At 37.4% G+C, this 11,084-nt stretch overlaps 1 long non-coding RNA gene across 1 annotated transcript; it reads left to right on the top strand.

Annotated features, from left to right (window-relative positions):
* Positions 1–6,376: 6,376 nt before the first annotated feature.
* Positions 6,377–10,498, top strand: LOC141646190 (uncharacterized). The gene is made up of 6 exons (XR_012545413.1): positions 6,377–6,623; positions 6,715–6,815; positions 7,147–7,214; positions 7,703–7,793; positions 9,267–9,353; positions 10,226–10,498. It is a non-coding gene; the product is annotated as an uncharacterized LOC141646190 (long non-coding RNA).
* Positions 10,499–11,084: the final 586 nt, after the last annotated feature.

Below are 11,084 nucleotides of genomic sequence, written 5' to 3' on the forward strand. Positions count from 1 at the left end.
ATTTTCAAGCGTTTTAAGCCTCGAAAAATGGCATTTCTAGCCATCTTTGGCCTAGATTTTCCAACCTCGGTGACATGAGTGGTAAGATAAGTCAAGACAAGTTTAAGTTCAAGCGTAGTTGCGGGTTTGAGCCGAAAATTCGGCAGCATTTCGCTACAATAACAATTATGCCATACAAAAGTATCCCGGAGGAGCTGGTACAAATTCAAAATTCGGCAAGATAACAAGTTTACGCATTACTCAAGGGTTCCAAAACACCAAGTTTCATAAAAAAATGGGATAGTATAGGGCCATTTTCGAAGGGTTTTACGGTTTAGCAGGAAACCGTCACATTTTGCGCCCAAATCCTTAATACTTGATGAAAATTCAAAAGGGATACATGGTTGTGTTCCTAACATGATTAATTACACATTTCTAATGTCAATTTCATGAGACAAATCCATTTGGGACGAAAGCCCCAAATTTTTGAAATAAATGGGTATGTAAACCTTAATTTTCGACCCAAAATGAAAAGCTCAAATGAAAAATAAAGCAAGTACGAGACATATACCTCGATTAGTCATCGTCTATGGCAGGTGTTGATCAAATTTTGACGGAATTTGGTTGAGTTTTGTGAAGAAATGAAATGTTTTGTGTTTTGACATGGAAAACAAAACACGAATTAAGTCGGGTTTTTTACCCAGACTGGGGTGTGCTCGGGAGAGGACGCAAAAATTACTGCGCCTCTTCCAAAGGTCGCAGCTTTTGCTGTGCCTTTTCCTCATCGAGTTTCCACGGAATTTTGTTAAAGTTCATTATAAGTTCGTTATTTGTGGGCCCGGGCTTCATGCGCCTCTTCCTCAACATATGGGTCTTTTTGGGTGTTCTCTTCGTCCGAATCGACATTTTCTCTTCAGCAGACTGCAGACAACCACGACATTTTGCTCCTCAGAAGAATTCATGATCACTAAATACAATTCATAAGCTTCTCCTCTTTGTCGGAATTTCGCTTACGACGACCCGAGCGGATTTTTTCTCCTCACCGGTGCCAAAGACGCGTCGTTGTCGATCTACTCCTTTATTTTCCTCAGAGATGCCAAGGGCATGTCATTGTCGATCTATTACTTTTCTACTCAGCGATGCCAAGGGCGCGCCGTTGTCGACTCAACATATGATTCTTCCCCGGCGGAGTCATCAAGATGTTCCCCGCGAGAGTTCGTTGCCGCTTACAGCAGAAACAGATTCCGACGCAAGCAGATTCCCCAGCGGTTTCTTCCAACGTCCTGCTGACCCTCATATGGTTCCCCGAAGAGTTTGAGTGAAACATCTCCCGAAGAACTCTGTACCTTCAGATATATACCTTAATCCTTCAGATACCCCCGTTCAGTAAATTCCAAAAGCTCTTTTCAGTTAACCCTCATGTTCAGTCCTTCAGAGAGTTGTCCTTTAACCTTCTCTTTAGAGATAGCCTTCAGAGTTAGCCTTCAGAAGTGTTAAGAAGTTTCTTCAGAGTCCCTGTAGACCCTAATGCCTTCAGACATCAAGTTATCTTCAGACCAAAGAGTTTTGTCGAAGTGCCTTCAGTATCGTTTCACCCAGGGGTGTCTCAGGTATGGTTTCTTCTTATGGCTGGCGAGCTTCCTTACATAGTCTAATGGACCTTAAACGAGTCTCCGCGATAGTCGACAGACTCTAAAGTGTTCCCGACGACAGGTCCTTGGTTCACACCCCTTGAGCCGCCTCGCGTCGCCATAGTCGTCAGGTTGTAATCTTTGATTGACCTGATGGCTATACTTTGACTTTCGCCTTGTTCAAGCCTTAGTCAAAGTGGGGCTCTGTAGATACCTCATTTCTACACCTCCCACCAACCACCCAGTGATGATTGGGCCGCATGTTTGATACGCGGAATGATTTATGACAGTCCGTAAGTTTATCGTCAAGTGATAGATCAAACACCCGAGTCAACCCCTTGGTCGTCATCTACGCACTGATACGGTCGTTTTGACAGTAATTAGAGTTCATTTGGAGTCCGGGTAAAAAACCACTTCATTTTCTAAAAACCGTTTAAATGCCGAGTCGGAATATTCCGGAATGTTCTAGAGTTCTCTGGATAATTATTACTAATTAAATTTAGGGTTATTTCATAAAAATAATCCATCCTATTGGTGGTATGCAATAATCACTCCATCCCATTAATAATCCCAATTAAATCGAACCTAAGCACCATACCTTCTAATAACGAACCAGCTGACATTTTTTAAGGTTTTTGTTGGAATATTTGATAGTTTTTGGAGAACCTAGCTGGTATATGTGAAGTTTATGTGTAATATTTTCAAGTTATGAATCAAGAACTTGGTTTATTAGATACACATAAACATCACAAAATATCAGATGGTTCGTTATTAGAAGGTATGGTGTTTAGGTTGGATTTAATTGAGATTATTGATAGGATGGATAGATACCTCATTTCTGCACCTCCCGCAAGCCACCTGGTGATGATTGGGCCGCATGTTTGGTACGCGGAACGATTTATGACAGTTCGTAAATTTATCATCATGTGATAGCTCAAACACTTGTGTCTACCTCATAGTTGTCATCTACGCGCCGATACGATCATTTTGGCAGTAATTAGAGTACATTTGGAGTCCGGGTCAAAAACCGTCTTCATTTTCTAATAACCGTTTTAAAATGCCGAGTTGGAATATTCTGTAATGTTCTGGATACTTCTATTCCATATTTTCAATCTTTTAATCTCTTTGTCATATTATATCCCGGAAATATTATATAAAATATTAAGGAAATTGAGATCAAACCGCAATTCCATAATAGAAACGCGGAAATCTTTCTTCCGCAGAAGGAAACCACTTGGGAAAGGACGCAGCAGGTGCTGCGCCTCTTCCAAGAGACGCAGTAGCTGCTGCGCCTCTTCCCCAGTTCCGTTCTGCGTATTTTCAAATATTTTCGAGATTCACTTCCAAAGTTTCTCTGAAACCCTAATGCCTCCGTGTGATTAGTATAAATAGAGACCTTCGGTCCTCAAATTTCTCACGCGAGTGTCCGCCCTTCTCTTCTCCCTTTGCATTCTAAGACCACGCTCTTGCTTTTTGGCGTCTACGTGCTTGAACTTTCGACCACGTAAGCTCAGATCCTTCTGAGTACCAGCGTCGTTTTGCATGACCGACCAATTTGACCAACTCCACATCAATCAACTTAATCAATCTTATTCGTTTTCCTCTTAGAGGGCACTTTCGTCGTACATTCGAGTCGAGCATCACTAAATGTTAACTTAGTTAATCTCGTTTCGTCAAGCATGTAAGTCTGAGGGTGTAAATCCCTATTTTATTATTGTTCTTTATTTTTTGTAATCATTATTGTAAGATTTACGTCGAAAATATGTTCAAAACCGATTTATAAAACCTTACTTTAAATCCTTTTTACGGATTATCAGGATACAAACGTCGAGAAATGACGCAGCAACTGCTGCGCCTCTTCGAAGGGACGCAGCACCAGCTGCGCCTCTTCCTGAGGCTGCCGCAGTTCCTGCTTCCTCTCTTCTTCCTTCGTCTTTTGTTTGTCTGTTCGTTTTCGTCTTTGTTTTCAATTGTTCATTGTTCATTAACACGGTATTTTTAGCATAATAATTTAACATGTAAATCATTAATCATTAGTAATTAATTCATCTTTCAAAATCCCGACCTAAATCCCTTATAATTCATATTTGTGGGTTTTCGTCATTAAAATCAATTCGGGTTTTTAGAGGTTCGATTCATCAATATTGAGTCTCTGAAATTCATCATTGGTATATTTTCGTCTGTTTATCATTGCCATCATTAGTTTAGCATTAATAACCTAATTAATTTGATTAGTTTGTTAATTTGTATCATTAATCCCGTAATTAACCTAATTGATATGTCCTAATTAATTTTATCCAGGTTTTGTTGTTTTTATGACCCAATCATATGTAAATAATATGTTAAATTACTTCTATCTGAGTCAAATGTCCATAATCGATCCTTAAGTCACCAATGAATATTAACAATTTGCAATTCAGGCTTCACAGCCAGAACTGAACTCAGGAATAGACGCAGCGTTTGCTGCGCCTCTTCCAAAGGACGCAGCTCTGCTGCTTTGTTCGAGTTGAGTTCGTCTCGAACTCCGTTTCGGCTTGACCTGGTTTAGTAATTACGTATTAATTAACTATTATTCGTATTATCACTAATAATCTGTTCGTTAATTTTTTATTCTTTCTTTTCTCAAATCGTCCGTTTTAAATGTATTTTCGACGTAGATCAATTAATCAATTGTAATTATTGTAATTTTCTTTATTGTATTTCTATTCTTTTCTTTATTATCATATTGTTTGTATGCTCTCACATGCAATTAGCCTAAATCTCTACCTCGACATTAATGCTTGTTAAATTACGTGTTTACCGACTTAGTTTAAAATCACATGCTAGGATTAATCTAATGGATGTTGCATAGCATGCATATAATCGACAACATATCGAGTATGAATAACTTCCCTAGTCATTAGTAGAGGCCGCTATCGAGGCGGGCGGGATTAGGTATTCGATCAAAAGAGCTTCCTAATACGTACCCTCACCTCTTACTCCAGATCTATGTGAACATCCGTGTTCATTGGCGTCCACGAGAGTCATTCTAGACATAGAATGCTAAGGGTAACGAGTTCTTGGTGTTCATGTCACTACTTTGTGTCTTGACATGGCATGAGGTATTCGAACGATTTCTAATTTTCCACAATAAATTGGTGGCGACTCCACAATTGCAAAGCTTGCTCGCTTTCTACCCGAGCGACCCCCGTGGGCCCGCGTCCACAGTTTGGCGACTCCGCTGGGGAATAATACACTTACGTGTAGCTAGGGTGAAACTTGAACAAGGTTAGGGAATAGTTTATACAAGACAGTTGTTGGTTTTCATAACTCGGTCTTCCTAGACCGTTTATTCGGCCTTCCTAAGGCCCAACCCAACCCATTCGACCAATCGTCCCGTCTAGACGGTCCAAATTCTTATTTGGGCTTAAGGATGGATAGCGATTGACGTCAACCATACCATGGTACTTACTCTTGTTTGTATCAAGGACTTTCACTACTTGAGGAAATGGACTAGGAATCGGCCTTACTCCTGTTTGGTACGAGCCTCTCCACAGACCCCAGGTTTGATTGTTCGGTATGGCAACCCACCCTTTAAACCAAAACCCTTTTAAATGCACTCAGCATCCCGTTATAATGCTTGTACTATATGTGATCATCATTTTCTAAACGAAACCATGATGAATTTTGTAAAATAAATATCTCTTTTAAAATGCAAATTTTCGAAAAAATAGGCCAATATTAGCGCAAAACTAGCCGAAACTCTGTCCAATTGTTGAGTCAAAATTCGGGCCTCAAAGCCCATTTTAAAACCTCACTTCGAGTCCACTCCTACAACTACACTATAATTGACTAGGACCAACATTTCCAAACCTTATCATTTCTTCAAACCTCACTTGACACAAGTGGCACACTCCCACTTCACAAGTCAAACCTTTTCTTTGAGTAAGTGTTCTAGAATGGTCGATCGTGTTTTGATTCGTCGTCGATCTCTTATCCAGTTTTTCAAGATGCCTGGAACTAATCACGCAAGTGTCAATGGACAACCACCGAATGGTAATGATCTAATCCTAGCCGCGCTCGCTTGTCTCCAAACTAGCCAAGACCAAGTGAATTATCGCCTTAACACGATCGAGGGCCGAATTGTCGCTGTAGAAACTAGGTTGCCTCCTGCAGAAAATGAAATACTTCATGATTTTGTGAATGACTTCGCGCATGAAAATCCACCACCTTTTGTGGGAGCACAAGAGGTCAACCCTCCCATAGATCCGACTGCAGCTGAGAAGCGACTCCAATACTTGGAGGAACAACTGATGTTTCTCAAAGGGGATGATATCTATAGGGAAATTAATCACAAGTATGAGGCCGTGAGCTCCAAATTGCCAAACAACTTCAACATGACGGATATCCCGAAATTCAAGAGACATGAAAACCCTTTGAACCATATCCGTGCTTTCAAAGATTACATGTCTATCAAAGGCATTAAACCCGAGATGTCCCTAAGGATCTTTCCTTCATCTCTCGACACCATTCCTAAACAATGGTTTTATTCTCTAGAGAACAAGAAGATTGACACTTGGGATGATGCCGCGATCGAGTTTGCTAAGCAATATGCGGATAATGCCGAGATCCAAGTCAATATGCGCACCTTAGACACTACTACTACTCCCTTACTTTCTCGACGCTTTATGGTCGACGCTTTTAAAGGCGTCGACCCATATTTTCACCCTATATACATTTTAATAATATAATAATCATTTTTAATTAAAAAAATGGCTCCGCTCTAAAAAAAATTCATTCCTCGAGCTCTTCAATTCCCAAAAAATTCAAACCGCCACACCTTAATCTCCTCAATTGTTATAGTGGTTTGATTCGTGCCCAAAACCTAATTCATTTGTTCAGTTCCCCAAAACCTAATACATTTCGCGTCCCATAAAAAGTTCTAATTAATTTAATCAAAACCACTATTCATCTCTTTGAAGTGCTATTCAAATCGTCATATTGTTCATCTTTCTCAATTACAAATCTTTATGGGTATGTACTTTCTACTTAATTTTTGATTTAGAGTTCATATTATTGCTTTAATTGAATAAATCATCATACAAAATTCAAAAATTGATTGCAGATGCAAACTTTAATTAGGGCTGTTCGATCGCATGCGGAATTAGGTCGGAGATTGTATCTTCTGACTTTCGTTGCTTCAGTTTTCTGCCCTACGTTGTTTCGGTATTCGCATTTCGTTCTACTATCGTTGTGTGTTTGTATCTCCAGTTTTATAGCTAGTTGGCTTCTCCTCTACTCGATCGTTTCACTTACGCCATTCTTTTACTTCAGCAAGTGTTTTATAGGATGATGATGTGTATATATGTTGTGTTTTGGTGATGCTTTGTTAATTTTCAACCTCGTCTTCCACACACTTTAAATATAAGATGATGTCGGCCTGAAATACTCCATATATATTTACATATGATGTTGCATTTTTATCTTTTCATACTGGTGTCATGGATTTATTCGAGTTTTCTGCAACTAATGTTCATTAATTTTGTTTAAATTTCAGGCTATGCATTGTACGAGTGTTTGAACTTATTGGTAATTGCAAATTTCGTCGAATTTGGGAATTGATTGGTAAACTTTTTCTTAGTTTAGTTTTTGGTTTTTTGGCGTTGGTGATATAAAGGTCAACTCATTTAGGACCCATCTCGGTTTCCACTATTAGGACCTCCATTCTCCTCTTGACATTTATTAATCAAGTTGGTTGTCTAATTGTGATGTGAACTTTAAAATTTGTAAGTCATAACACTTTATGTTCTATTTACTAGTCTAAAATTGATACACAAAGCTATCTTTTAGTAACTTTTGGTGAGTTTATATTTACTGATCATCCTGAAAAGAAACAAAAATGTAAGATTGGTATTGAGTACAATGTTACGTGTTTACTGCTATATGATTGGTATTGCATATAATGCGGTTGTTAGTTGTCAATGAAATCAGTTGATTTTCAATTTATGAATAAGAACTCCTGGAATCAACTAAGACAAATCGCTTAATTGTTTTTGTGTGCTACATCATTGATGTCCTTGGTCCTGTTTTCTTTTTTTTTTGTCCTTTTCTAGGGGTGACAAGAAGACTTTTGAGCTGAAAGAATAAAACTTCAATGCAAAAGATTGACCTCCTAATTGTGGTCACTTGCATCAGTTACTCATGGTTAGTTTATTTTGTTCCTTTCACCTCAAACTCTTCTATAATATAAAGCTGTTTTGATACAGTATTAGGGGTGTTAGCTTGGTTCTAATATCTAAAAATTTGAAAGAAACTTAGTTCGTTTTGTTGTTGGCTGCTTCGATAACATGGTTGATCAAGATTGATCATTGATATGAAACTATGCTGCAGTTTTTAAGCGCGGATCACCTCTTAATCATACCGCTTGGTTCTGATTTTTCCCACTTTGTCTAATTGTGATGTGAACCATGAAATGTGTAAGTCATACCACTTTATGTTTCTATTTGGTAGTCTAAAATTAATACCTTTAGTGGAAGAGTTTAATTTTTTGCTTATAATTTATGTACTATACTTCTATGTGTAATGCAGTATGCTAGCTTTTACCATAATGAAAAAGGCACTAGATTGTGCTATGTGTTGTCTTTTACCCTTCCCTCTTATGTATTGTTTATAAGAAAATTTTAGAATTTATATTAGTTAGTCTCTCTTGAGACAGGTATCCGTCTTAACATTAAAACGGGTCATATTTCCTCCCACTTGAGCATGAAAGACAATTCATTATCTTTTCCATATGTATTTGGCTTCCGTCTAATTCATAATGTTTGACCCGTCTTAAGCTTAAGATCAATACATCTATCTTAAACAAGAATTTGTCTTTATTTTGAGTTTCCTATTTGTGTTGTAGCACTAGCTAGTGGTTTGTTTGACCATTTCTTATTGTATAGGTTAATGATCGTTAGTTTCTTCCCCTTATTTTGTTTTTTGTCCATTAATTGCTTCCCTTGTAGTTTTGACTATTTTGTGTTAGTGCAATATTTATCAAACTTCACTACTCTATTGTTGAATATTCTTCAAGGTTTGACATTCGGAACTTGCTACATGAAATGGAGTCAAACTTATAATTTACGGAGTATGATTTTTTTATCGATATAACCAAACCCAATGTTTTCTTTAGATATTTTGCAGGATTGTTTGTATATATCTGATATTGTAACTGAATTATTTTCTGCTTAGTTTTGAGAAACTTTTCATTATCTTGTAAGTGATTATTTTTAAGCATTGTAGAGGGTAAAAGATGTGAATGCTATTATCCATGTGAATTCAATGATACACGAGCTATTTCTAGTTCCTCATTCCTTATCATTTTCTTTTTGGAATGAAATCATGGAGCTTACCACTAAAGTTGTATTTTAGAAGTTAACAACAGTTTTGGTTGGCGACTTGGTTGATATATGTGTCTTAAAGGTGCATTGAGTCTTCTAGCAGTTTAAGGGTGTTTATAATACTCTGGTAATAATCATTTATTTTCCTTGTCCTTTATTATAAATTTGGTTACTGTAGTATAGGTTTAACGTGTTTGGGTACTAGATGCAAATGAGGTGTTTTTAACTAATGGAGAATATTAATGCTTTAAGTTGGTGTTTTACGTGTATAACACCCATGTTCGTGATTCTGCAGAGATGTTGATACTGTCACGGACGCAGTCGAGTTTATTATACAAAATTTTACTGAAATGAATAATTTCTGAGGCGGATGCGACACTAGGTCAGTTATCCTTCTGTCTTCATTTCTGCTCTTTAAACTTTAGCAGTCTGCAAGGGTGCTTTACTCATCAATTGTGGTCAATCTAATGATATATTTTTCTGTCTATTGTAAGCAACCATCATAGATTATTTGTTATGGTGTAGAGTTCAATGAGCTGTATTTTACACTTATTGTTTGTTTGACTCGAAAAATATGAGCTGGTATTGGCTAGGATTTCTTTTTATTCTCTTTGACCTTTTATGCGACTTATTACAGTCTAAAAATGTCACTCTATTCTCGTTGGGGATAATGATTTTGTTTCCTCTTGGTGACTTATGCCTACTCAGTTTGCTCGATGTAGTCTCCTCTTAAAGTAACATGTCTATCTGCGTTGTTAATTACTGCTCGATCTATTCCAAGTTCCAACCAAGTGTTTACATTTTCCAAAATATGCATGGAGAATTTTGAAAAATTTAAACAATCGATTGGAATGGAGGGAATACTTGCTAAATGTGGTCCTTCTAAAACGCGTGTTTTTAAGCCAATAGTTATCAAGTCAGTTCTCCAATTTGATGGAAAGGCTCCCAAATTATGCTTCCACAAGTCTAGAAGTGAGTTTCACGATTTGTACTTTGATGTTCAAGTCCCGACTCTCACTGACCGACACTAATGAGTTTTTTTGTAGGTACTACTAGAATTCTTGCATGTGGATGCCTTCTCTTGACTAAACAGTGCCATTGATGTATTTTTGTTTGCAGGGTAGGGAGTATAAATCATAGCTCTTCTTTTATGGTTTCTTCAGCAATGTTGTGATTTGATAATCTTTTAGTTATTAATTAGTAGCTCAACTTCCTACTTGACTTTTTGATGATATTTGGTTTTCTTGCATATAGATATCAGACTCAACAAATAATTTTGGTGGCGGTGCATTCAGATGAAAGGAGCAAATCTCGGATTCACTTTTGCGAGGAGATTAGTCGCACCTTTTGGCAAGGATTTAATCTTTTGGGGACAATTTATTATTTTTCCCTAAAAACAGTAATAGGGATATTTGTCCGATTTCTATTGTTCGGATGAAATAATTAAATACTTTTGAATGTTAAATGTATGTACTTTTGATAATGCAATTTTATGATATAAAATTTTCTTTTGAATATATTCAAGTCAAATTATTGTTGTCTTTATACGCTCTTTATGATGTTGTCTAGTAATCTATATGATTTAATTTAATCGTAGAGACGAAAATTAGTTGTAGTGAATTTGTTTAAGGACGGAAAAAAGCGTCGAAATTAGAATTTTTGACGCAAATAAGTGTAGAGAAACTCTGACGCTAAAAAGCGTCACGCTGATCTTGACACAAAAAAGCGTCGATAAGTTTGACGCTAAAAAGCGTCAAAAAATCCTAACGCCCCGAAAAACCACGCTTTTAAAAGCGTCGAGAAATAAAATGGCGACGCTTTTAAGCGTCGAAAATAGCCTTAAAAAGCATCGAGAACACAAGGGATTTGTTGTAGTGAGAGGTTCTTACCCAAAACGATAAAGAAGGCTTCACCGACTTCCTAAGTAGGTGGAGGAAGACTAGTACCCAACTTGTCGAGCGTCCAGATGAAGTTACCCTCGTTGAAAAATTCGCGGACAATTTAAAGCCCATTTATGCAAATCATTTGAGATACCAAAACATTAAGACCTTCATGAACTTAACCGTACTAGGAACAAGGATCGAAGATGACATCCGTAAAGGGCTCTCGAACC

Source organism: Silene latifolia, chromosome 3 (genome assembly GCF_048544455.1).
Source record: "Silene latifolia isolate original U9 population chromosome 3, ASM4854445v1, whole genome shotgun sequence".
NCBI lineage: Eukaryota > Viridiplantae > Streptophyta > Magnoliopsida > Caryophyllales > Caryophyllaceae > Silene > Silene latifolia.